We start from the raw sequence: 26239 nt of genomic DNA, 5'->3' as shown, positions 1-26239 counted from the left end.
AGGACTTATGAAGCACAAAGACGAAGCATACGAAAAATTCAAATCCTTCAAAGCCTTGGCTAAAAATGAATCAAATTACAAAATTAAGTGCCTCAGGTCCGACAGAGGTGGGGATTTTACCTCAAATGAATTTTTCGATTTCTATGAAGAACATGGAATAAGAAGGGAATTCTCTATGGCTAGGACTCCTCAGCAAAATGGAGTGGTGGAAAGGATGAACAGAACAGTCCAACAAATGGCTCATGCTATGCTTGATGAGTCTAGAACTCCCGCAACCTTCTGGGGTGAAGCTGCATATGCTGTGGTTGTTATTCTCAACAAAACAAATGTCCGAGTGAACAACAATCAAACTCCTCATGAGCTCTGGTATGGTGAGACTCCTTCGGTAAAGCATTTCAAAATTTTTGGGAGCAAATACTATATTAGGAATACTGATGAGCAGCTTGGCAAACTTGAACCTAGAGCAGATGAAGGCATTCTCCTTGGTTATTCTCCTCACAGCAAAGCATATAAGTGTTACAATAAAAGACTTGGAAGAATTGTTGACAGCATTGATGTAGTGGTTGATGAAAAAGGATACATCCCTAGGCAAGTAAATCATGAAGATATCGATGAGGATGAAGACTACTCTCCAAATCAGACAAATGATGAGGAAGAACCTCAAGAGGCACTAGAGGGACAGAAAAGGATAGAAGAGAAGACTCCATCTAGGTACGTTCAGAAGAATCATCCAGAATCTCATATTTTGGGGTAGAAAGAAGCAGGTGTACAAACTAGAAGAACAATTGCAGAAGCCTCAAGCTATTTGGCATTACTCTCCTCCACTGAACCACAAAATGTAAAAGAGGTGTGCAAAGATGAATGCTGGGTCAAGGCAATGGATGAAGAACTTGAGCAGATCGAAAAGAACAACACTTGGGAGTTGGTTCCTAGACCAAAAGATAAGAATGTCAGAGGAACAAAATGGATCTTCAAGAACAAGTTGAATGAAAATGGGGAAGTTATTAGAAACAAGTCCAGGCTTGTTTGTAAAGGGTATGCTCAACAAGAAGGAATAGACTTTGAAGAAACTTTTGCTCATGTTGCTAGACTTGAAGCCATTTGAATGTTCCTTGCTCTCTCAAGCTTTCAGAAGTTCAAAGTATTTCAAATGGACATGAAGTCAGCCTTTCTGAATGGAGACTTAGAAGAAGAAGTATACATCGAGCAACCAGATGGTTTCATCCTTGGGAATGATCCAAATCTTGTATGCAGACTTAAAAAGGCTCTCTATGGGCTTAAACAAGCTCCAAGGGCTTGGTACTATCGTTTGGATAAATACCTTCATCAACAAGGTTTTTCAAAAGGATCAGCAGATAGAAATCTCTATATAAAAATTGAAAATAACAAATTGCTAATACTTGTTGTGTATGTAGATGATATTATCTTTGGAAGCAATGAAGAAGCTATGAGTCAAAGCTTTGCCTTGGTGATGCAGAAAGAATTCGAAATGTCCTTGCTTGGAGAATTGACATACTTTCTTGGATTGCAAATCCAACAAAATGAAGGCAGTATCTTCTTGTCTCAAACCAAGTACCTCAAGCAGATTCTGAAGAAGTATGGCATGGAAGATTCAAAACCAGTATGTACCCCCATGGTTACAGGATGCAGCCTCAGTGCAAATGATGAATCGGCAGCAGTGCATCAACCAACCTATAGATCTATGATTGGAAGTCTACTTTATTTGACAGGTACCCGACCAGACATCATGCATGCAGTGGGAATAGTTGGAAGATTTCAGGAAAATCTAAAGGAAACTCATCTTCAGGCAGTCAAGAGAATCTTCAAGTACCTTCAAGGAACTCAAAACTATGGCTTATGGTACCCTAGAGATACAGATCTCACACTTCATGCTTACACAGATGCAGATTGGGCCGGAAGCGTGGATGACAGGAAGAGCACAAGTGGTGGTGCATTCTTTATGGGTTCCAGATTAGTATCTTGGTTCAGCAAGAAACGGAGTTCGATTGCTTTATCTACAACTGAAGCGGAATATGTGGCTGCTGCATCTTGTTGCACTCAACTTCTTTGGATGATGCAAACCTTGCAGGATTTTCAAATCACTTGTACTCCACCTGTCTCTATCTTATGTGATAATACAAGTGCAATAAGCATTTCAAAAAATCCTGTCATGCATCCAAAGACCAAGCACATACCTATCAAATATCACTTTCTTCGGGAACAAGTGCTTGAGCAAAAAGTCAAGTTGGAGTATGTTCCTTCTAAGGAACAAATTGCTGATATCCTCACCAAACCACTGCCCAGGGAAACTTTTGAATATCTCAAATAGAAGTTGGGAGTATTTGATGCTTCATCCTGCTGTTGAAGCTTGTCTGTTTCAAAGAAAAGTTGGTGTACGCGAGTTGGATGAGGGGAATCCACATACATATGCTGATTTATGCAGGTGCAGTCGCATATATGGAGTTCTGAAGAAAATCAGCAAGGACAGACTCTGGTTGAAGAGAGTCTGATATGGGTCTGTCAGCGACCATCAGGCACAAGTTCAGGGGGAGCAGATAATCTTCTAATAATGCATTGTTGGCATTACCTTGGAAGCTCTTGGTTCTAGTACTCAAGCTGTTTTTGGTTCAGGTGGATCAGCTACAGAAAGAAGAACAGAAGGGGAACATGGTTGCTGATATATACAGTGATTGTCAGATGTTGTTGATAGTAGTTATTGGTGATTTGCATAGTCTTGTTATTCTGTCTCTATGTCATGTATATCTTTTTTTTATCAAGGTCATGTAACGGCCTATTTTGGTTTCCCCACTATGCCTGGGATGATTGATGCAATTGGTTGTCATATGTAAATTTTTGATGTATCCCCATTTGGTTGAGTGGATGATCCCCACTTGGTTGGGTGATGGTTGTATGTATTGAGTCTTTTGGTGATAGGAAGGTCTTTTATGATGTATAAGTCATGGTTCTTCTTGAAGAACACCTTTTTGCAAATCTTGCCTACAATTAGGGGGAGCATGTTCAGCACAGCAGAGCAGAGATATCAGCATGTACTCAGGGGGAGCACAGCCCTTTGCCCTTGGTGACAAAGGGGGAGAATGACTTTGAGGATCTTGGGATTTCCATCAAGTCCAAAGGGGGAGATTGTTGGCATTTTGGCACCGGTGTGGCACTATGGTACAAGTGTTGTCCTTGATGGCAACTCACTTTGGTCACAGATCTCAGTTCAGGCGCTCAGAATGAAGGAAATCTTGTATACACAGGTTCACCTTGTCGAAGACGTGTATACACGCGGGTTATACGTTCAAAAGTCATGTATGCGTATACACGCACTTTTATGCACAGAAAAGCGCGTACATGGTGGGAAACTTATTTTTGGTCCGTGGTTGTTAGTCCTTGGAATTTGAACCTATGGTTTTGGACCATGGTATCTCGTCAGAAGTGTTGACCCGGGTTTTGGGCCCTTGGTATTGGTTTATTATGGTTTTGGACCGTGGTATTGTGGAAGGGCTAAAACTATAAAAGAGGAAGGAGATCATGTGGCAAAGTATCATCTGATTTATTGAATATCTGATATCGTGCTAGATCTGGAATACTGGTGATTGGGTTATGGTGCAGATCTAGATCTGAATGAAGGAGGAACCTGAGCGCGAGAAGGATAAGGACTATTGATGGATCAAAATCTCAAGGCTTGAACATTGGTATCTCTATATGATTTTGATCTGTTATATGTGGCGCACTCTTGATCTATAAATCTGGGTTAACTAATGTCTGAATGTTTAAAAGAATAAATTATCCTTTATAGATCTGTACGCAGGTTCAGTGAAGTGCAGGTGCGTATACACGCTTTTTCTATGAATGAAAGAAGCGTATACGCAGGTTGGTTGTGGTACAGAAGCGTATACACGCAGATTGATGAATAGTGAAGTAGCGTACATATCTTGATTTATGTTCTAGCTGCTTCTGTTTTATTGTTGCAGTGTTCTGGGTTCAGAATTGGTGTTTGATTACAGTTACTATGTTCTGGGTACAGCTGACAGAGAAGTGTTTATCTGATTCAGTTTTTGATTGGTGAAAAGGGTTTGGTTGATGCAGAAATACTTGATGTTTGATTGATATTACTTGTGGATCCAGTCTGAAAATTAATGAAACGAGGTCCCTGAAAGCAGAGAGAAGGTTGCAGCCTTCTGCGGGTAGGAGCCTGCGTACGAGTATCTCAAGCTAGTACAAGAACTAAGGGGGTTGGATCTCCCTTCCAGGAAAGCTGGAGAAGGAGAGAGAGTTGTAGCTCTCTGGAGGTTGCAGCCTGCGTACTGGTAAAGACTGCACCAGTGCAAAACATTGTAAAAAGAAGTTTCTAATTAAAAAGAAGATAGAGACGAATTGCAGCAGGGGGTTTTTACCCACATTGGGTTTCCTCCTTATATCTTGTGTCCATGTGTGTGACTGTCTTCTGCTTTGTTTCACTGGTTCTAGTACTGTTTATTTGCTTCTGATTCACAGATTAATAACTAACATCTCAAAGATAAATCAAATTATAAGTCTGCTTTATATACGCGGTTTTCCTCATTTGAAGTTGCGTATATACGTTGTTTTTATTAACTGAAGTATCGTATATTATCTGAAAGTGAAAAAGGAAATATTTGTCTTGATAATACTGATTCACCCCCCCTCTCAGTATTATTTCCAACATTAGAAGTCTAGGCTAGAGACGTATTCCGGCGTCGTAAAGCCTGGTAACTGTTGTTTTCATTGCTGGTTGGGTGATTCCTCCACTTTGAGACGACAAGTGCCAATATGGACTTGTGCTCCCACGTACCATCGAGTATATATTGGGAGACCACAATAGGCTATATCCTTTATCCATAGGAAGTCGTGTCTGCCGCCCTATCGATCGCAATGCACTGAAAACAGCATTCGGGAAGATTGACTGGCGTACCATAAAAAGTATTCTGCAGTTTTGTGATTGGTTTGGTAATCCCTCTATCTATATTTCTAGAGTAGTCTCTTTCATTCCTTTTTAGACTCCTTAAAGGAAAAGGTCCATCTGAGCACTTGTCACTTCAAGCTCATTAAAAATCGAAGGCGACTAGAGTAATCTTTTGATTTTTCTTGACTCTTAAAAATTGAAAAAACAAGTTGTGTCAAAGCGTCTAAAATTCATTTTAATCATAATAAACATCACCTTTCCTACGTTGGTCTTAGGTTGAGGAAAATGGAGTCCACCAACCAAGGATTTCCCCTTGGAGGAAATCCTAGTCCTTTCTCCTCTTGGGGAGATGTTGGTGCACCCCATATGGCCACATTGTCGCTTCCAGGATTGACAATCGGCCTGCCCGTATGGCTCTTCTCGACCTCTGTCATTCAGAACACCGTGATTCTTGAGCAATCAAGTAAGCAACTAGACGATACCAAAGCTACCCCCCAACCTTCTACTTCATCCAATTCTCCCTCTCCTCCTTCCTCTTCGCTTGATGAAGCTGGTAAAGCCAAAATTCAAGTAACTAAGAAGAAGAAGGAGAAGAAGAAGAAAGAGAAGAAGAAGAAGGAGCCAAAGACGACAGGGGGCAACCAGGCATCATCTAGTGAAAATCCACACACTGCACTGTCAAATCCTAAATCTCCATGTTTCATTTGCAAAGGAGATCACTATCATCGAGATTGTCCTTGCATCCCTCGGATCTTAAGGGACTGGTCTCCTCGTTTGCACAATCTGGTGGCAACAACCTCTGATGATCATGTTGAAAGTACACCGTCAACTAGTGAAATTGAAGCATCGGGACAAAAAAGGAAAAGTAAATTCCCTTGTAAACTGTGTGAAGGCGATCACGCCATCCACCGTTGTCCCTTCCTATATGAGGCTAAAAGAGTTATGGACGACCGTCCGGTTTCACTGTTACGGCTTCCTCCTAGATATAAGAAACTCTTGCCAAGTCCATCACTAGTTGAAAATCTGACTGACACACCATTGTGGTCAGTCGAAGTGTCTATCATTGAAGATAAACCATTTGAATTCACACCAAACGAAAGTCAAAAGGTCGAGGTGGCAGTTGACCCGGTCTTGCCTTCAAAAGGTCCATCTTCAGATGATATAGCCACCGGAGAGAACAAGAACGACACCATTCAAATTCTCTTCGTAAACACAGACTCCGATGAACATGGGGGCAGTCTACCTGTTCTTTTACCGCAGGAAGGAAGTTCGTCAAAGTCATATCCGGCCGTCTATTTGTTCCCACCTCCAAGCAACCTAGTTGTTTCCTTCGATTGGAATCTAATAGGCAGACCCCGTTTACCAGCTAGTGTACCATTTCAAATCATTACACAAATATATAGAATGGTCATGGCCGATACCATCATAGATGAAGGGGCTTCTGTGAGTATCCTTTCCTCAAATTCTTGGAAAGCGCTTGGTTCGCCATCGCTTTTGCCTGAAATGAGAAATATAACAGGCTTTGACAAAGGAACCAGTCGAGAAGGAAACTGTTCACATGAACGTAATGGTAGTCCAAGGACCCCTATATTATAATCTACTCCTTGGACGTGACTATATTTATTGCATGGGAGCCATGGTCTCCTCGCTCTTTAGAGTAATGTGTTTTCCGCATGAAGGAAGAGTGGTCAAGCTCGTAGATCAGCTTTCGTTCCCCGGCTCACACATAGCAAATAGTCAAATACCATCCCTGAATGGTCTTTTCACACAAAGAATGTCTCATCAATCCCCAGTCCGTCCACCTGATGAGCACGAGTGATTCAGGAGGACATGACTGAAACCCAAGGGGCATGCACCCCGGTCTATTTCAGCAAGAAAACCTTGGGTATAGGGTAGGTTTCCGCGAAGGATATATGACTGGTTTATGGAATTAGACCAGAATAAGATACCTCCGTCAGAAGGTAGGCCTTTCCCGATAGAACAAATGTTTTGTCTGCAAATTGAGGGGTAACCTGGAAAAGGTAGGCCTTTCCCGATAAAACAAATGTTTTGTCTGCAAATTGAGGGGTAACCTGGGAAACTCTACTTCACTATACCTGAGGGCATGCAAACCTTTTGGCATGCAAGCGAAGAGCGACCATTTATTTTTTAAATTTGTAGGTCCTCTAACCCTTTAAACTCATAGGATTGGTCGTTTCCTAACTTTCATAAAGAAAGGATGCAGGGCAAAGCTTTGTAAAAATGCCATCTTAAATGAGACATCCTTATTATACGATTGGATCGAGCAGTTTTCGTGTGAAGTTCAAGCTCGTTAAAAAATAAACATAAGCAGTGAGCAAATGTTTCCCCCAGAGTTTAAGCTCATTCATTAAAAAATGAACCAATTTCCGGTAAATAACCATCATGAATGCATTATCATCAGCCTTTGAAGCCTTGGTCGTGTCCTCATCATCACCTCCACTCTGTTTTGGCCAATCATTCACCTCCATTTGATTGTTTACCCTTTTTGAGGAACAGCTGCGAAGATTGATCCTATTAGCCATCCTTGTGACACTGCCATGATTGGAAAATTCCAAACCTTACCTGGAATTAGCTGCTACCCGAATTTATCACTCGTTCCTCAAAAAACGAGTCTTCTTTAATCTCTTTTCATCTTACTCGTAAAATATGAAAAGATTGCAGAGTAATTAGCCTCTCCAGCTTGTTAAAGTGACTGAAAGTGCTATCCCTCCTTTATATTTTAATCTTTTTGGACCTAAGGGATTATTACACAAAAAGATCGAGCGCTTGTTTTGTTCAGCTCGTTAAAATTACCGAAAATTCATCCCTTTTGTATTATTTTATACTTTTTCGAACTTAAGGGATTATAAGACGAAAAAGGATTATTGGAGTTTTCTTTACGTCCCTTTCAGACTCTCTAAAATTGAAAAGGACCAAGTTATCTTTGTCGTTAAACTCGTTAAAACCAAATAGCGACAAACTTGTCCATACAGACAAGAACGAGTTTCACTGTCACTAGGCTCGTTAAAACATAGCGATGGGTTTTCCCGAAGGGAAAATTATAGAACAAGAATATGTTATCCTCCTCAAGCTTGACAAAAATAAAGAGGTACTAGTCAGCAATGACTGGGGAAAAATTGGGAAGAAAACTTGAAGAAACTTTATTGGTAGCAAGTTGCTCTTGAACATGACACTTTCACTCTCCATCCGAGTCGGGTTGGGTTGTTCCGTTCACTGGTCATAACACCATTGGTCCATCACACCATCCACATTTGGGGTTAACACTACCAATCCATCATGTCAGTGTCGCCGATATGTTCAAGAGAAGTCACTCAGAGAATTCACCTATATCTCATCCACCGCAATACATTTACGCTCCATTCTTTCATGACTGCCACCCTGAACCTTATATCATCAGATCGTTTTCACCTCCATTAAAATCATTTGATCCGTTCCGTGTCGTAGATGTGGGATTCATTAAGGCCCTCCTATGACGGATCGCTTCTTTTCGACATCAGCTCATTATCCATGAAGTCGATCTAAGAACAGCCCTTTCAGTACTTTGAAGCTTGCATGCCTCAATGGCAAGTTTCTCACTTCCGACAACAGGTTTACATCAATGGCCTTCGATCGAAGGATTTTGCATGGTGTTCGACACCAAGTCCCTTTTTCACACCACGTGAATTGTACTGTCATACCTTGAGGGTCATCATCATTATCGGTGATTCCTCTCGCGCCTGTTAACAGCTTACATCATTGGCTGGTAATCAGGTGATGTCTTTCCATGTTGGACTCCAAAACATCTCTCACATGGATCGACTTGTACTTTGGGTGAAGATCGAACGAGATTGAAGACCCTGGATCTAGTTTCATCCATCCAGACTGCGATATATATTCAGGAAAATAAAGACATCAAATGTACATCATTGCTGCACAGATAATCATCCAATCTAAGGGATGATGGCTCTACCAGAATCATCAGTCTGCACACAGACGGTTGTCTGTCTTATGTACATGAAAATGAATTTATAAAGCTGAGCATGGGAATGCCCGCCTCAGCTAGATCATGAAAATATTATGAAGATAATGTATTGTATTGTATCTTATTACAGGTCACCTTCCAGCTCGAAAAAACTTCGGATCCTCATGATAAAGCATTTCACCCGACATCAAAAGATTAACGACCTCATGCTTTAAGGGGCAACTGTTATAGACATTTTTGGGCACTGTAACCACAATCATATATGTCCATAAACCAAGGGCTCCTAAGTCCCTAAAAGTGTTGTTCCAACCCCTAAAATACCAAGGTCAGCTGATTACATCATCTCCCAGAAGTTCTCCATGAAAAACTACTCAGAACTGGTCAAAGTTGGACCATCTCACCTGCTCCATGGTCAAAGTGCGTTGCATCCCACCTAAATGCACACGAGAGGTGTGATGCATACTGAAAATCCCTTCTATGGGGTACGATGGGCGAGAGTGGACAAATAGCAAAGTCAATTTGCGAAGTGGAGGATCATGGAATCTTCCAGAAACTTCTCCTGTGACACTTGCCTCTCTGCATTTGCCGAGGGATGAGTAAGAGATCATCAATCTCCAAGTGGAATCAAGAACTATCAGAGAGAGGACACTAATCAAATCTCAGAAGCTGACTCACCTCCCTGCAATCATCTATATATGGATCCCTCATCCCAGAGATCCAGAGGCTGGAATTTTGTATCTTATAAGGAAGTGTTGCTGGTTGCTTGGTGTAACATCATAGTGTTGGGTGATCTAAGCTTTTCATGAGGTGAAGAAGGGCTTTCTTGCTGAGAGGATGATGTTGAGTCAGAACAATTGGTTGTAATCCTCTTTGCTATTCTTGATATTAATAAAGCTATTCAAGTTTTCCTCCACATTCTAGTATGATTGATGATATATGCATTTGTGTGGTCAATATATATCTGGTCCTATATTGTTTATGATAGTAGATCTCTGATCTTGGATACTATTATGCTGCTTTGATTCCACAGGTGCTCTTTGAAGCTGGGTAGACGAGGAAGCAAGTGTCAAAGATCTATCAGAAGGGAGAGGAATCAAGCAAGGAACCAAGCACAAGACAGAGGCTGGTCTCCTTTGTTCCCCTCTTATCTACTTCTCATAAATGAAAACGAAAGTAGTTTTAGTTTTTTTGTTTCTAAGATAGCTACCAGTCTTAGTGGGACTAGCAGCTCTGCATAGACACTAGATTTCCCGATAACACTTCCTAAAAATCCTCTCCACAAATTTGGCTGCCAAGTGCTCATTTAAACCTTTGATTTTGTCTCCAAATTGACCAAAAAGACTGCATAAAGCAAACATTAGACTTGTTGGCATAATGACTAACCCAATTCACTCTATTAACATAAATATAATCAAAAACATGCAATAAACTAATGAGAATGGTGGATTAAGTCGAATTAGGAGGTCGAATGAGCCCATAATTATCCATTTTTGGGGCTCGTCATCACCCCCTTACTGAAAGTGTTGCTCATCCTCTGAGAAACTAATCTATCTCCTCATCTTTGATGGCCCTGGTGGCCTCCCTGTCATGCCAAGCTTCTGAAGTGATGTCCTCTTCTTGGTCATGTAACCATGTTTTTCTCTCTGCTTCTTCCCACTGCCTGTGCTCCTTTTCTTGTAGAAGTTTTGTTAGCACCTCAACCTCAGCCTGCAGCTTGTCCTCTCTTTGTTGTTCATCAGATGTTTCATTGTCTTTCCTTCTTCCTGTGATTATTTGGCCACTTTTTCCTCCAATTTCTCGGTCTCTCTTAGCTTAGCCCGAGTTTCCTGTAGAGAATTCTCAGCTTCCTGTAGAACTGTCTTTGAGTCCATCATCTGAATTCTCTCTCTCTAATTGAAGGTTTTTGGGCTTCCTCATTCATAGGTGATGGTTATCTTTGAAGGAGACTCCTCCTTTTGTTTAGTTGTGGTGTCCTCAATGATAATTGGCTCCTTTGACTATGGCTAGGGTCTGCCTACTTTGATCTGTGTGCTCCTCCTCGCTTTAAAGTACATGGAGGTTTGCCTCTTTCTCTTCCTTTTTGGTTTTGGAGGTTTGCTTAAGGTGGCAAGCATGGCTGCTGCCTCCCTTGCCAAAATTTCAGGTGATTTCTCCTTTTGCTGTTCTGTTTTCATGCTTCCTGTAGAAGCTGTTTCGGTCTGCTGTCACTGATATCTCATGGTGTGTCTCTTCCTCCTTTTTTCCTCTTCTTTGGTCTTCTCTGCCTCTGTTAGCTTGCTTCCTCATGCTCTGTTTTGGCTTTCTTCTCATCTTGTTTAGTTTCTGCCTTCTCTGCTTTAGTCTTTTTCTTTTCTGTTCTGGATCTTCCTTCTCATCTTCTGTTTTGATTCCCTCCTTTGTTTCAAGTTCTTCTTTCTCCATTTTGGTCTTTTCCTCTTTTTCTATTTCCTCCTCATCTTCCCCTGCCATATTTCTAAAAATCTCCCTATCATGATGTGTGGTGACTGCTGGAAATGTTCAGGTGAGGAGGGAGGAAACAAACTTTCAAAACTGGAAATAGAGAAATGGCTGAGGTTTGTCTTTCTGGAGTCAAGAATTTCTCATGTTCTTCTTTTTCACAACATCAATTTGCCATTTTTTTCTTCGAACTGTTTCCAACTTGAATTTGCTTCTCGATTTTTGAGAAAAATCAATACCTTTGACAGAACAGAGAATATTTATAACACAAGGTTTTGCTTCAGAGAGTGGAAAGTCTTGCAAATTTGGTTTCTCATAGGTTGGCTTCTATGGTTGCATCCTTTTTCAAAAGAATGTGAGAAAGAAAAAGGCATATTTTGGATGCAGAGCAGGAAAACGAAGAGACCGTGTATAACCCAAAGAAGGAAAAAAACACACAGGCAGTCTTTTAAGCTTCACTTTCCTTTCTTTCAACCCAATATTGTGTTTTTAATCCTCCACCTTATATAAATATATCATATGCAGAGCAGTTTCCTGAGCCTACCTCTTTTCAAGCTCCAAATTCGACGTGGAAAAGTCCAGGCTTCCCTGCTCTGGAAGGCTGTGCCGTACTTCCTGTAGAAGACCCCCCCAGTTCCTGTAGAACACCACTACACCTCTGAGTGAGCCCGATACGTAACAGAATCTCAAATACAGATAGAGAAATCGGTGGAGGACGACTAGTTAATCATTTTGTGGCAGCGGAGGATGCATACTTCAGTTGAGGATGTTGCAAGTGCACATGAACAGCAGGTGGTTTCAGCCAAGCATTTTTTAATTGCGGCATGATTCGTGGTGAGGGAGTGAAGTGGCCAGGTGTACATGGCCACGTGCAAACTGCAATGCTATTATGGGACTGGATGTTTTCTGCCTAGAATCCCTTAACATTAGTTGCACTGGAGTTCAAAATCTCTACCACTGTCTGTTTTTTTTTTTATTTCCCGTGAATGACTACACACATGCGCTGGTGATCCCTGGATGAGTGCAATCGAACTGGCTAGCTTTCTAGCTGAATCCCACCATTTCATTCGTTCATGCAGTTCTTAAATTAGATTCATGCAACAGAGGAACGAGGTTAGTCATGTACCTGGAAGTCGAGCGTGGTTGCTATGAGGTGTTGTGGCCTTTCATTTGCTGCATGCATTGGTTTCTGTGGTTGCATGATGGCTTGGTTGTTGATTCATGGTTGTTTTCCTTGTGCAGGTGTCCTCTGGCCAGATCTAAGCTGCAGGAGTTTGTTTCCACGTTCAGACTTGCACCCTCAAGCTGCTGATGTTGAATTTTTACAAGGCAGCGACTTATTTTCTCCATTGCTCCTGAACGATAGCCAGGATCAATCTGAAACTTTCTAAGCATGTTCCTATCATCATTATGCACCTTCCATAGCAAAATTGTGATCAATGGATGCACAGATTTCAAGAAAAAGGGAAAATGGTTGAAGATTACAGAGATCAATTTCTCAGAAACCTTGCATCGGAATCGGCTGAAACTGCTTGGGTAGGCTACTATCACCCCTATGCATCTCCCCATGAAATAGGTTTTGAAACGGATGCACGGATATGGAGAAAATGCAAAAATGGCTGAAGGTGATGGAGGCTGATTTCTTGGAAACCGTGCACCGGAATTGGTTGAAATTGCTCAGGCATGTTGCCATCATCCCTATACAACTCCCCATGTAACAGTTTTGCAAATGGATGCATGATTTTCAAGCTAGGGAAAAACACAAATTTCAGCACTATGTATTTTGCTTCCAAGCATTTTGCAGTTTTTTGCATGGTAAGAAAAATGAGCTTGGGCTATGATGCAGGCATGGAATTGATGGGAGAGAGGTTTGATGATTGTCGAAGGACTTATTAACCCATGAGGAAGCTATCATGTTCGCCAAACTGCCTTTTTTAAATCCATTTCTAGCTTCCTGTAGAAATCCTGTAATTTCTACAGGAACTTCCTATAGAACACGCAGTTCTTAGGAAAGAAGCACAATGGGATGGAAAAAATGATGGAGAAGGGTGAGGGATGGAAACATGGATGTGTGAAGGCCTCATGGAAATATTCCTAGCCTTCTGGTCCTCTTCGGAGATTAATTTTGGCTTGTTTGTAGGCTTCCTGTAGAAGACACAGAACTTCCTGTAGAAGACACAGAACTTCCGGTAGAAGCAACAGAACTTCCTCTGTCTTTGTTTTGAGTGATCCTCCTAACCTGCAATGTCCTTGCGGCAACCTACAATTATTCAATGGAAATTAGGTTTATTTTTCTTTTTCTTTTTCTCTTTTTTTTTTGAAAACAACTAGGGCGCCTCATGGAGGTTTTCACCCTAATTGCCTGCCCTGGGCGCCTCCAAGGGAGGTTTTCACCCAGGGATCTTATATTTTTTCTCTTTTTTCCAACCCATTGACCACCTCATGGAGGTTTTCAATCAATAAGCCAATTTGAGGCGCCTCCAAGGAGGTTTTCACCTCAAATTTTTATTTTTCTTTTTATTTTCATTTTTTCCCTTTTTTTTTCTTTTTTCTACCCTACCCTACTTGAAAAACAAAATCATTTTCAAGTATAAGAATACTTGCAATGGAGCCATGTGCACATCGAGATTAGAGACAAAATGATGTGGAGGCTTGAAATTCATGCTTTGACAGGTATCCGGATTTCAGAGACCAAATGATTTGAATTCTAAGGGATCAAACATAGCTGAGGAAGAGAGTAATGCTGCAACTTAGTGACCGTCTGGAGCCATATCTCAATATAGCTCTGATATCCTTGGTCCTTTTGCTGATCCGGATCATTCTTCATGTCACCCTCTATCATGACCTTCACATCTTCCTCTTTTTGCTAATTTTTCTCTTGACCACATGGAGAATTTGATGGTAACCATGAGGGAGCTTTCTCGATCTCTGATTCTGATCTCTTCTCTTCAACAAGTGTAGCCCATGGTTCTTTGATCTCCTCTCTTGAATCTTCTTTTGCTGGATGTGATCCTTCAGTGATGTCAATATAATCTCTTTTCTCCAATACTCTTCCTGAGCTATGGTGAATATCTTGGAGCTCAAGAGGATTTTTTTGGACATGTTGTGCCTCAGCATTATAATGGAGTTGAGCTACTCCAATGTGTGGATTTGGAAATGGTGGTACGGGTAGTTGAGTGGGGGTGTATATTTGAGATGGATGTGGATGGGGTTGTGGTTGGGCAGGTGGTGGAGGCAAATGAGTGGGAGGAGAGTTGTACTGGGGCCTCCACCCTTGATGAGGTGCATTCCACTAAGGCTGTGGCTGAGCATAAGAGTGAAATGAATGAGCAGCTGGTTGGGCATAATATGGAGATGGATCCGACCAAGGAGGGGGTGTGGACCAGGAAGGATGAGCAGGGGGACCCCAAGAAGGCATGGAAGTGGCTAGATAGGGGTCGTAATAGGTCTGGGATGTCCCTTGCATTCCCTGCTGGTAAGGTATGGGTCCATGTGGCCTCCTTTGGTTCAAATAATAGAGTGGTTCAGTGGCTCCTTTTGCCCTCTGATATGCAGCTTTGATTCTGGGTAAGGAAGGGCACTGATCTGTAGGATGGTATTTTTCACAGATAAAACACACTTCTATGGAGTGTAATGGACATTCATTCCTAGGATGCTTTCTAGTGCACCTGAGACAAAAGATGGCCAAAGCCCTCTTGGCTTCCTCTTGCTTCCTTTGGATCTGCAAGGTATCTAGTTGCATGGCAAGAAACTGCCTCATATCACTCTTGAAATCTTCCATCTGATTTGCAAATTCGTTTTTGGACAAGGCACTGCTCCCAACATTTCTATTTGTAGCCATTTGCTCCAGAGGAATGTTTTCTTCTTCTTCTTCCCTTGAGGTGCTTCAAATATGTCATGTTGTCCACCTAAGGGTTCTTTAATCACAGCCATCAAAGAAGAGAGAAGGTTGGCTGTGTGAAGCAGTGGGGGCGTTGTGCAATCATTTTTCTGAATTATCTCTACTCCTACAAGGCATGAAAGGAAATCTTTTTGGTTGATTTTTGCTTCTTTTTTTTCTGCTTGTACCTACAAAACTAAAATAGATTGAACTGCAACTAACTATCTTGCTGAAATGAAAATGCGGAATTGAAATGAAAGCATGAAAGGACTAATCTATTTTGCTCAAATGAAATTGCAGGAATGAAATGCTAGTCTACGCTTGCGGAATTGAAATGCTAAACTACGCTTGCAGAATTGAAATTGCGGAATTGAAATGCTAATCTATGAAAGCGGGAAAGATCTAATCTACTGTTGCGGAAATGAAATTGCAGAATGGAAATGAAATAAACTACTTACCAGAAGGTTGTAATAGAAAATAGAAGAAAAATAGCAATCACCAATAGTCTGACGCTTCCCCAGCAACGACGCCAAAAAGAATGGTGGCCCCAGTATTGCAGCAATAATGTTGCAACTCCTGGAACTCCCTTCTTTAATTTTATCAACCCAGTAGTTCGTAACAAACTTGGAAGCGACGGTGCTGTATGCACAAGTACTAGCTCTTGTTGCGGCTGTCACTTGATCAGTTGGCACAAGTCTGCTTGGAGCTTAAGCCAACTTCTATGAGCTCTTAGAAGAAGCTTTTTAACTGATGGATGAAAGCTAACTCAAAGGAGGCTAATCTACTTGCAGAAAGAAGCGAAAAGCGGAAAGGAAATGCAAACCCTAGCAAACCCTAGTTTTACCGACTAACCCTACTGGTGCAAGAAAAATGATGAAAGCTACAGAAATGAATGCCATTGACTCTTAGAAAGGTAAAATGCATGTGAATAAGCTACTTCTGAAGTGAAATCTAAAAAGAAACATCTTTTTGTATTTTTGAGTTGGCAAAATTATTGTGCATGTGCTTTAACTGTTTTTTACTGTGCAGAGGTGGATTGGCGAAAGGAAATGCTTGTAGGAGGTTGGGAAGTTTGGAAAAGGGCCTAAGGGGTCCCTAGCACCCTTCCAGAGAGTTTCACAGTGATCGGATCTCAAGAAACCACTTTCGTGAGCTTCTATAGGAAGTCTGCAGGGGTTCTACGGGATGTTCCGAAAAGAGGATTTTGGAGGGTTGATGGAGGAAAAATGGTGGGAAAGTGGAAATGGAGGTTGGATAGGGATGTTAAGGGGTCTAGGACCTGATGAAAGAGGCTAAGGAGTGATTGGATTTGTTCAAGGATGGAGGGAGAAATGATGCACAAGAATGTAGAAACTAGGGAAAGGTGGGAAAATGAGGCAAATGAAGGGCAAGAATCTGAGTTAGAGGATGGATCAGGTGGGATTGATGGAGTACCGGTAGATAGAGAGGTAATACAAGTGCTCTGCAAGTGATTTCTCAAACTGAACAAACAAAGACTTGGAAAATCAAGGACCTAGCTAATTTAACCTAATCTGACCTAAATAATAGCAAAGAAAATGGACAGCAGTTTATTTGCAACAAAATCATGTGAAATAGCTATGCAAACTAACAAATCAGGAACCTGAGCATGTAACCACAACTGATATCAACTTCTGCAAATGAGAATCTAACACTAATGATTGCATGGTGAGGCAAAGACAATGTTTTTGTTGGCAGCAAGGTCACCTTTGTCCCAGCTCATGATCCCACTGAGGGAGAGGTGAGATCAGAGGTGCTTGATGGCCTTTTTCTGAAGATCTTCCATGTTATTAACCTATCAAATTAATCTAAACATGAAAATCATTTTTTAATCATCAAAAGCAACCTAATAACAAAACAAGATTTAAATCTAAATAGCAGATTTTAGTCTAAGAATGCAGCAAAAACAAATAAAGGTAAACAAAGGAGGTCCTGGGCACTTGGGTTGGGCCCAACCCCAAGAGATACAGCCTCCTAAGAGAGATTAGAGCTGGTGCAAAGTTGGATTCATCTTTATTGATCAAAAGAAATGTTACATTCCAAAAACTGTCCATAAGGAAAAGCTTGAAAGTGTGCTGAAATGCAAAGCTAACCTACTACCTAAAAAATGACTAAAATTGAACTACAAACTAGCTAACTTCTGCCTAAAAAGTGACTAATTGAAATGAGGCCCTAAGCCTTCTTATTTATACAAATTGAGGACCCCAACAACCCTCCTAAATTTTAGGAACTCCGCTGCCAAAACTTGTAGTTATCAGCAACTTTACTAGCCCTTGCTCGGCTGCCCTTGTGATAATCGATTTGGTGGCCCTTGAACTCCGATTTGATGGTGGAGAATTCGAGGTAAGTGCCTATAAATGAAGGGGACACCTTCCTAAAAATCCTCTCCACGAATTTGGCTGCCAAGTGCTCATTTAAACCTTTGATTTTGTCTCCAAATTGACCAAAAAGACTACATAAAGCACACATTAGACTTGTTGGCATAATGACTAACCCAATTCACTCTATTAGCATAAATATAATAAAAAACATGCAATAAACTAATGAGAATGGTGGATTAAGTCGAATTAGGAGGTTGAATGAGCCCATATAATTATTCATTTTTGGGGCTCATCAATGTGTGTGGTATTCTTTTATTTTTAGAATTTTATGATGCCACATTTCTTATATCAAATTGTATTTTTACATGGAAAACAAAATACAAGAGATTTATAGGTCATTATTAAATTTCTCATTACATTATTACAAACTACGCTACATATTGATAGAGAAAGATTAATCTTTTTTGAATGTTTTAACTACTTTAACCTATATGTTTGTAGTTTATAGGTATGTGTAATAATGATGAGATAAGTGATTGTTATAACCCAGTTTTCCCACCTTATGTCAGGTAGAGAAATCCTAGTTCCACTTTTTGACATGTTTCCCTGAATGTATCCTTATCCCTTCTTGATTGTGCACTTTTATCATCCCATCACTCCCACATGATTTTCATCTTCACACCCATTTCTCCCTTGGAGTGGGATAGCCTAGCACATAGGCACCCTACTTTCCTTTGACATGGGAGGGATGTAGGTGAAATTTCTAGAATAGGTCACACTTGACCTAGTTGTTCCTAAGTTGGATGAGGGTCAACTATTCAGGAAGTTCCCTAACTTCTCAAGGTCCTGGGTGTCTAGATACATCCTCCTAAGTTCAAAAAAGAGCTTATATATAGAGTCTTTGTCAATAGTAAAGAGTGATAGAGAATATAGCTCAATTACGATAGTGGGTTTCTACCAGAATTCTCTTTTCTCTGGAATTATGTAAGAACACAACAAAATATAGATATAAACATAAACACGGAGATGTAGTAGAAATAAAAATTCATTTCATTAATATCAAAGAACTCAAATATGCTTACATACAGAATGGAAATAAACTAGCTTGAGTAATGGTAGCTTATCTCTTAGAAGAGATGTGGCAGCTACATGCCTATGAAATGTGTTACAATGAGGCTCGAGGGCCTTTTTATTATTTAAAAACAAGGGAAAACCATAAACAACCAAAATCCTAATCCCAAGAGATGAAATGCCAAGAGTTTGTTGGCCCCGTTGGGGTTAGTTGGGTAGCCAACTTCTCGAGGTTGTAACTTGGTCATATGATCTCTGTTTGATTTGTACAATACCTCGTTGGAAAGGTATATCCGAGTTCTACATGAGCTTCTAGGCGAAAAACCTTCTACAGACCTAAAAAACATCATTTAGGGGGGTCAAAACAACTCCGGAAGTTCAGGACCCAAAAATTACTAAAAATAGTAACTACTGCTATAATCAAGGAAACAAACGAGACCAACTGGAGGTCTAAGTGGAATAGGTGGGTGTCCACCAATATCCACCTAGATCATTCATCCCCCCTTAAGAAGAAATGGTCCCTATTTCATGTAGAGGCTCCATGAGGTGAGGAAACCTCTGTCGAGCCTGGTCCATGGTGAACCACTTGCCCTGGTGAAGGAGTTGACCTGCTTGGACAACTTGATATAGCTAGATACTCTATTGGAGAGGGTTTTTAATATGTGTTTCCATGATCTTGCCAGTTGTGGCCTACTCAATGTATCTTGGGTTGAGATCTATTGGTGTCAGTTGCTCTGTGACATCGGATGTGTCCAACAATGGAGGAAAGTATGGTTGCAATCATTCTACATTGAATACTTGGTGCAGACCAAGGAATGGTGCAATGTTTATCTTTAAGGCATTTTCCCCTACAACCTTGGTGATGGTGTATGGCCCATATCAAAGTGGGAAAAGCTTGCGGTGGGGCCCAGCGAAGCGCTCCTTCTACATATGTAACCAAACTTTGTATTCCACCTGGAACTTATGTGGCACCTAATGCTGATCATGGTGTTGCTTTAACTTAGCATTGGCTCTATCCAATATTTCATGGACCTACTCGCGGATGTGCTAAATTTTCTCAATGAATTTGTTAGCCTGGTAACCTTCGAACTGGACATGAGCCAAATATGTTTGAGTAGCTACAAATGGTATGGCCACATCAATGGGACATAGTGGCTAGAACGCAAACCCTGCCTGAAAAGGGATGTGGCTAGTGGAGCTATGGATAGCTCTGTTATAGCTTTGTTGGACACAAGGGATACTTTCATCCCATGTGTGTTCATGCTTCAAGTTTTCCATGCACAAAATGTGCATGCTCATCCTATTGATGACCTGTGGTCAACCATCAATTTGGGGGTGGAAGGTTGTTGACTTAGTGAGCTTGGTATCCAGCATAGACTAGAGGCTTGACAAAAATTTACTAAGGAATTTGTTGTCTTGATCTGAGATAATGGACTAAGGGATCCAAAAATGTAACCACACTCATTCAAAGAAGAGATTAGCAGTGGCTTCTACTGTGAGACTCTTCTTGCAGGTCACTAGAATGGCCATAAAAGAGAATCTGTCGATGACCACGAACATGCATTCATTTCCATGCTTAGTAGAAGGAAGGTCTGACATGCAATCCATGGATATGGATTCCCAAGGCAGAATAAGAGTAGGAAAAGGAGTATATAGGCCTTGATTCTTGATTTTTGGTTGGAAATGATGCAAGTAGTGTAGGATCTTATGTACTTCCCAACATCTTGTCAAAGGTTCAGCCAACAAAAATACTTTTCCTTCCCCAAAATGTAATGCTTCCATTGTTGACATTACTGCACAATAGAATAAATCTCTTTTTCATAAGTGGGATACTTTTAGATTGTATTTGAAAGTGTCTCACTACGATATGCCACCAAATGCCCCTACTCAGTAAGAATTCCACCAATAACATAGTTGGAGGTGTTTCTCTCAATTTCAAATGGTTGTTGAAGATCTGGTAATTGAGCACTGGTGCAGAGCAGCGGCGATGCTTCAACTCAATAAAAACCTTTTGTTGGGATTCAAACCCAAATAACTTCTCCTTCATTGTGCCCTTGGTGACTTGACTCAAAGGTCATGTGATATGATTGTTATGAAACCAGTTCACAAAAAGATAGAAAAGATAGATCAACGCCTTAGAAATCAGCCTCTTCGAGGGGGAAACCTCCTTTACATTACACAAATGAACAATTCTTGTATGATACAAATTACTATACCTCCTTTATATATAGGAGTCTAAGGGGTCACAATATAATCAAAGTCGGCATATCAATAATAATATAAGGGCACAACAATAACAATATTGGGCTTCAATGGGGCACACTAATAACAATATGGGGACAATAGGGGCACAATAATAACAATAAGGGCTACAATGACAATGGTAATGAGGGAAACACTAGTATTATAAGGACATAACATGCCTCTCTCCTTTAAAAAAGTGTTGTCCTCAATGCTTGAGTAGTTCTAGATTTTTCTGTATAAAATTCTCATCCTCCCATGCGGAATCTTCAATTGGTAAGTTCTTCCACTTGAATGAATACTCTGAAATTGATCGATTTCGTAGATGTCGAGTTCTTGATTATGTGACTGCTTCAGGTTCCAATATGGTTTTTCCTTCCTCGTCAAGTTCTGGTAATATTGGTTGAACTGGGAGCTTGTCACCTATAACCTTCTTTAAACATGAAACTTGGAAAACTAGGTGCACTCGGGAAGCTATAGGAAGCTCCAATTTGTATGCCAACATACCAATCTTTTGTAACACCTTGTATGGACCATAATACTTTGGTGATAATTTATTATCCTTCTTAGCTTGTTTTAGGGACATTTGTTTATATGGTTGTAGTCGTAGGAATACCCAGTCACCTACATCAAAACTTCTCTCGCTGTGATGCTAATCTGCCTATTATTTCATTGCTGTTAAACACACATGGCAGCAACATAATCTGAAAGACAAAACATGAGAATACATTTTTATTAACAAATGATATACATTTATAATACATGGTTTGAGCATTGGGTTCTACATCCCAAGGTCTCTTGGACTCCTTTTGTCTATTCGGCTTCCACACTAACCCATTAAGGATTAGGTGTCGAACCCCCCTTAATCCAAGGGGTTATGTATGAGTCCAAGAAGAGAGCTGTAATACAAAATGTGCAAAAATGCATGGTAGCACTAGGCTGAATTTGCTCTCTGAAATGTTGGTATAAAGGGTGGTGGTTTAAGGATGACCACCAACACTGGAATGCTTAGTGCAGTTCTTGGAACTCTACCAAAACTGGCAAGAAGCTAAAGTATTTTGCTAGAGGAAGTGCTCCTATTGTTTTGAAGAGGGAAACCTTCGACCATGAAAGGGAGGTCTCACCTCGCATAAAAGGGAGAACTTCAACCTGAAAATGGAAGTCTCAACCTGTGATGGTTTAAGGATGACCAAAAACTCTAGAATGCTTAATGCAATTCTTGGAACTCTTCCAAAACTGGCAAGAGGCTGAAGTCTTCTGCTAGAGGAAGTGTCCCCAATTTTGTTCCTGGAATTCTTCCGAAGCTGGCAAGAAGCTGAAGTCTTCTGCTAGAGGAAGTGTCCCAGATTACCAACTAAAGGTATGCTCAGGGGCATCTTTGTTTCTAGCTACAACTCTGAATCTGGTATGGCAGGTTGTGGCTTTGAAGCTTGTATATGACCATCATTTCCCCCCCTGTCAAATACAAGGTGAGATGATGGAGAAAACTCAACTTCAAGACTGTTCAATACTCTAGAACAAGTTCTGATATGTGATTGAAATATATTTTTGGCTATTGATGCCCATTGCCAAGAAGCGATCTATCCAAGATGAATCTTTGTTCTTGCAGGAGGTTTTTTTCTAAAGCATCTGTTTGAAGAATGACTAGTTTTATGATAGTGATTACATGGATGAAGATCAAAACAGTGATATTTTAGATGGCCAACTCAGTTACAGTATTGGCATTTCACAATCTATTGTGGTGGTTGTTGTTGTTGCTGTGGAAGAGAACCATAATCTAAAACAGTTGAAGTGGAACTGTCATGAAGGACAGGTGAAGATGAATCATCCTCAAGAAATCCAGCAGTTTGAAATTGGATTGGTTTTGAGTAATCTAGAATATGCAAGGACAAGTCCTTTTCATATCCAAGACCAATTATGTGCTTGTTATGGACAAGTTGTTCCTAAGGTCTGATGATGGGCTTGGGAAGTGCAGACTGAGTTTCTGCTTCTGCATGTACAACTGCTGCTTTATTGGGCACTGGATCAGAATGAACTTGCTTCTTATGGGAGTTTGTTTTAATGTTCTGAACAGAAGCAGGTTCAGAATGATGACTCCTCTGTTTTAATTCCTTTTGTTGAAGCTGAGATTCAAGCTCCAAAAATTCTATCTTCTCTTGTGCATTTTGCAGACAAATTCTAATGTCAGCCAGAGAGGATTTGTTGATTTTTACTGTGTCATTAGTAGTAGACTGTATTAGAATTTTCAAAAACTCTAATACTTCATAAGCTTTCCCCATTTTCTCCAGTTCAAGAGTGCCAAGAAAAATTCAGAATAATGACAACAATTTTAAGCACTTGAATTCTCTAGAAAGAAATATGTAGACACTTGCAGCACGGTCGATATAAAACAATCTTGTCCCTTTTGAAATAATTCCCTTCCTCAATTTAATGGCTTCATATTTCGAGTATTTGAAGGAAATTGAAAGCACTTCAAGTTATCACATGCTGTAATTTATACATGTGTTTTTCCTTTACTGTATTGCAATGCCGAAAACAACAAGCAAAACACTCATAAATCTAAATTGTTATTGCAAACAAATAGCAGACAATCTGGTGCATATAACACTGATATCACCCCAAAAATTAAAGCAACCTTCTCATTAGAACCTGTTGAGAAAAAAAAAAAATTGTTTGTTGCACATAAATTTATGCCCAAACTGCACAATAGGAACAAGTAAATTGAACAAGCAACAACTTTAAATTGAATTGGATCTTTCAAATACTCCTTCACTTTCTCGGCCAGTGGAAAATAATAGTCAAGTTCAATAGCGACTGCTAATACATTCTTGTAACCATTGATGATAGCATGTGGAACAGCTGCAATTGTGGGATTACAGATCACCAGAGAAAGAGTTGTACATAATCTCATAAACTGCAAATTGCTTGTTGTGGTGTGCCAAAGATGGTCTTCCAGAACTATTCGGACACATGCATATGCCCAGTAGTTAATTCATGCATCATATGATACTCGGTCTTCAAAATACAAATACCAAATATAGCCCTTCAAAAATTTCAACGCAACATACTAGGAGTTATGCATGGACTTGGCTCCATTCCAACACACCACCTTTTAAAAAAGTCTATTCAACACATGCCATCTACAACCCAATAAATTTCAACGCATGTATGAACTACGGCTATTCAAAACTTTAATGCATGTATGAACACAGGAGCATCATTTTTAAGGTAAATCAATGCACGGTTAATGGAACCATACCAAAACAACCAACGCACAGTATATGGAGCCACACCAAAATGACCAATGCATAGTATATCAATTCACATGGAAATAACTTGAATAGCGCCAAAACTAACTCAAATATATCACCAAGTTGTATTCTCGGCATATCTTTAATGTTCTATCATGAATGGTTCATTGCACCTTCTTCGCCAATACACAGTCATGCACGGGAGTCTTCAACGAACATCATTGCAGCACCACTTTTTTTTTTTTTTTAATAGGAACTCAACACATACAATATATTGAATATATATCACTACTGGTCATATATACCATATCATTTTACCATGACCTTCAAAAATATTCATCTCAAAATTAAATTCACCAACGGATCATCTAGTTCAAACGCATAGTTAAAATGTAAGAATCATGTGGCACAATTTTCACACACTAGTTGCGTGAATCTGATCTCAGCCGCCTCCCTTATACCATATAAACAAAATACTCAGACATATTTCATAACAAAACAAGGAGATCTATGAGCAAAAAGTCCCTGAATTTGATTGACTGCTCTAGTCCAGCTACATCGCCAACAGCAAATGCTACTAAAATCCTTCCAACGGGCTTCTCAGTCAAGTAGCTTTTCGGGGCTTCAATGAACACTCTCAAGGTTAAAAGTCAAGTCCTCTCATTAGACTGACCTACTGCTAAACTCCAAAGCTGGAAGCTGGAAATCAAGGGAAGACAATTTGTATGGCGTTGAAGACATCATTACGGTAATGCATGCCTTGGAGCAGTATTAATGCATGCCTGGAGCAGCGTTTGCATGGAGACTAAGACAGTGAGACAGCACTATAAATTGGGAGACTACCACAGCCAGCACCACAGATACCTGAATGGAGAAGATTTACAACGTTATACAATTGGGAGACCAGACCAACAACATGGTATAGAATAGCTTGGAATCTTTGGTTCTATCCACTAAACCTTGCGCATCTCACGACAACAACTTCAAGATAAAGCTTTGGTATAGAATAGCTTGGAATCTTTGGTTCTATCCACTAAACCTTGTGTATCTCATGACAACACCTTCAAGATAAAGCTTTAATTGACGTTGAGAGAGTATTTCTTGCGATTCCCTCTGAACAATTATGAACAATCAAACTCCTTTTGCAAGTCTGTCACCAATTGCAAATATTGGTTAACTGAGGCATAGCAGAGATAACCCCATCAAAAACCGGCAGGGGTTTGAGCTTGTAGAGTATCACACCACACCGAGCACACCAAGCGACATTGCATAAATGATTCAACACGTAATACAAACAAGAAAGTGGAAGATTCGACTATGACTATTCGACTTTCACAACCAGTGCAATTAATATAGCTCTATTCAACTTAGCCAAAAACTCTATTCAAATATCAGCATACACAAAAGACTGGAGTAACAGTGCGTAGAAATCAAATGAAATACTAAGAGTGTGGTGTTACACATATTGTGCCATTCAATGACAAGTCAGAGGTGTGTTTTTGCTAGGGCAGAGATGGCAGGTCTGAGCAAGGAGCATTTTTTAGAAGGCAGGTTGAGAATGCAACGAATAGCTCTGAGAGAAAGTTAGGTTTGGCAGAGTAACGCCTACTATGGTCGGACCAGTATGTAGATTGACAGAACGCATCAGAGTTGGTAATATTTTCTCTGCGTTCTTAATGTAGGTATGCAGGTGACGGTTGGAGGGTGGACTATTCATAGAGAATAAAACGTATACTGACACCATCAATGGGGTATTATATGTCAGAGAAAAGCAGAGGAGTAGTGCTTTTATATGCAGGTGAATAAAAATGGCGTTGGAGAAATGACAGGTTGCAGCTAAAATTTAGCTGAGAAAATATTCATGAAATGCAGAATTGATGGCAGAAATGACCTGCACAAAAAGGCCATAAAACAAGTGGCTCAAAGAAATTATGCAGGGCAGGAATACGCCTGCTCTGATACCATGTTAAACACACATGGCAGCAACATAATCTGAAAGATAAAACATGAGAATACATTTTTATTAACAAATGATATACATTTATAGTACATGGTTTGACCGTTGGGTTCCACATCCCAAGGTCTCTCAGA

Source organism: Pinus tabuliformis, chromosome 3_2 (genome assembly GCF_031772625.1).
Source record: "Pinus tabuliformis cultivar Carrire ecotype Pingquan chromosome 3_2, CPIR1, whole genome shotgun sequence".
Taxonomy (NCBI): domain Eukaryota; kingdom Viridiplantae; phylum Streptophyta; class Pinopsida; order Pinales; family Pinaceae; genus Pinus; species Pinus tabuliformis.
The sequence above is the reverse complement of the archived record's forward strand: the minus strand, read 5'-3'. Positions refer to the sequence as shown.